Source organism: Miniopterus natalensis, chromosome 2, assembly GCF_054644295.1.
Source record: "Miniopterus natalensis isolate mMinNat1 chromosome 2, mMinNat1.hap1, whole genome shotgun sequence".
NCBI classification, from domain to species: domain Eukaryota; kingdom Metazoa; phylum Chordata; class Mammalia; order Chiroptera; family Miniopteridae; genus Miniopterus; species Miniopterus natalensis.
Genome location: NC_142082.1, coordinates 63,666,517 through 63,669,043, shown reverse-complemented (window position 1 = coordinate 63,669,043; position 2,527 = coordinate 63,666,517). Strand labels below are relative to the sequence as shown.

Below are 2,527 nucleotides of genomic sequence, written 5' to 3'. Positions count from 1 at the left end.
CAGCAGGATGATATTGGCCCATATTTACAGTCAAATTCATAGAATACTATAGGCTTTACCCATCACCACATTTGCTTAGCCTTAAGAAAGAATACAGAATAGGCAACAATGTAGCATGCATGGCAACGACCTAGTGGAGGTTGTATATACTTAAGGTACAGCTTGCAGATGTCGCAGGTACTCCTCACTTGTGATGCATGTGGTAAAAAGACAAGATTGGATGAGAGCAGACTATCTCAGTTCAGGAAAGCCCTAGCTCTGAGGTCTCTTCAACAAGGAAGATTCAATTAAGGATAAAATCCTCAGCTGTGATACATGATGCAGTATTGGATTTGAGGCAGCTGTTGGTGCATGCTGTGGTTACAAGGTGGTGGCATGTTGGGAGACAGTGTCCTCGGAGGTGACCAGGGCTACCACAGGGATGGTAGTAGCAGAGCTATACATCTCTGATGAAGAGGGAAATGATGCTACAGGTGATGGAACCAAGGAGAAACCTTTTAAAACAGGTCTAAAGGCTTTGATAGTAATGGGAAAAGAACTATTTCCTTCTATTTACATAGATTCACAAAAAGAAAATGAGCGTTGAGATGTTCTAGATGAAGAACATTAAGAAAATGTGACATAGGAAGCAAATAAGGAGTGAATCCTGGGAAAAGAAAGAGGCAGAAGATTTGAGAAGAGAAAAGAACCTGGAAGAAGCAAATAAAATTACCATTAAAAATGGTCTAAGACTTCCAGAGCCAAAATGTGTGAAGATTCACACAGAAGGATATAGAGGCCAAAGAGTAAAGGTGTTTGACTGGGTCCACGGGCTCTCTATGTAAGGAAAGAATTTAATGTCTCTGGTGGAGTTGTCTTGTCCACTGAGAGTAATGTTGCAGTGTGTGGAATGCTAAATCTTACCACAAAGGGCAAGCAGGCTCTTGGGGGCCATGAGCTGAGTTGCGACTTCTGGGAACTGATCGGGTCGGCCCCTGCTAGAGGAGCTGATAGATTGATCAGTGAAGAGTCTGATATTGATGTCCAGGTCAACAACAGACACATGATCCAAGGAGAAAACATGTCCAACATCCTGAAAGCACCCTCCATGGTCACCAGTTGCTTTGGAGATAATTTCTTTGATAGGGAGTACTGTGAAGTTACTCCAGCATTAGTACAACCACAAGTAGAAGATGGTGCTACACTCTTCAAGCTCGATTGTTTTGGGGAAAGGGCATTTTTGACTCAGTCCTCTTAGTTGTACCTGGAGACCTGCATCCCAGCTCTGGGAGATGTTTTTTGTATTGCACAGTCATACAGGGCAGAACAATCCAGAACTGGAAGGCACATGGCTGAATACATTTACATGGAGGCAGAATGCCCTCTACTGACCTTTGAGAAGCTCCTGAGCCAATTGGAGGACTTAGTTTGTGACATGGTAGAGTCTTGAAATCACCCGCAGCAGGCATAGTATATGACATTCTGAACTTCAAGACCCCCCAAGTGACTTTTCAAACAGATGAACTGTTCAGATGCTATTGTGTGGCTAAAAGAATTCAATATAAAGAAAGAAGATGGAACTTTCTATAAATTTGGAGGAGATATCCCAAAAGCTCCTGAGAGACTGATAACAGATACTATTGATGAGTCTATCTTGCTGTGTTGATTTCCTGTAGAGGTCATGTCCTATATGCAGTGATGTCCTGAGGATTCCCACCTTCCCAAATCTGTCGATGTGTTGATGCCCAATGTTGGTGAGATTGTGGGAGGCTCAATGTGTATGTGGAATAGTGAAGAAATGCTGGCAGGTTATAAAGGAAAGGGGTTGGCCCCACTCCCTACTATTGGTACACAGATCAGAGAATATATGGTGCCTATCTCCATGGAGGAAATGGCTTGGGCTTGGAACAATTCGTAACCTGGATTCTGAATAGGTATCACATCTGAGATGTGTGCTTATACCCCTGCTTTGTCCAGCCCTGCAAGCCATAACCGATTCCACCCGAAGGCAAGAACACGGTTCATGAGAACAACAGACTGCCTCTTTCCAAAGAACAAAAACCCAAGATTTCCCCTTTTTTGTTCAGTGGGGTTATGTCTGGTTCTGTTTTCTCTTTTTGTTTTCCATCCTGCTACCATATAAAGTAATCCAAAACACTGGAATATAAAGTGACATTGATGTTGTCATTTTAAGAAAAATATCCATTACAAAATTTGGGAGAAGTACATGGCTTGTAACCCTGCTGTTATGAATATATTTCAGTATTTTATCTAATAATCTTTGTGCCATATATACCATATATATAATAAAAAAGCTTTTAATTATGGTCTAAGACATTCCAGTTAAATTTTTTGTCTTTTTAAGTATAACTGAATTCTTTACTTTGTATCATTTGATTGTATCAATGAGTTTAACAAACATCATAGGAAGGTTGATGTTATGGTGTAAAAATTTGCTAGTATTAGAATGGAGTATAATTCAGCAATAGATACTGGAATCAAATGACTAGTCTCACATCAGTTATTAATCGTTTCTAAGTCTGTATAG

At 40.6% G+C, this 2,527-nt stretch overlaps 1 pseudogene; it reads left to right on the top strand.

The window, feature by feature from the left end:
* The first annotated feature begins 421 nt into the window (after nt 1-421).
* Nucleotides 422-1,971, top strand: LOC107545202 (asparagine--tRNA ligase, cytoplasmic pseudogene; annotated as a pseudogene).
* The last annotated feature ends 556 nt before the right edge of the window (nt 1,972-2,527 follow it).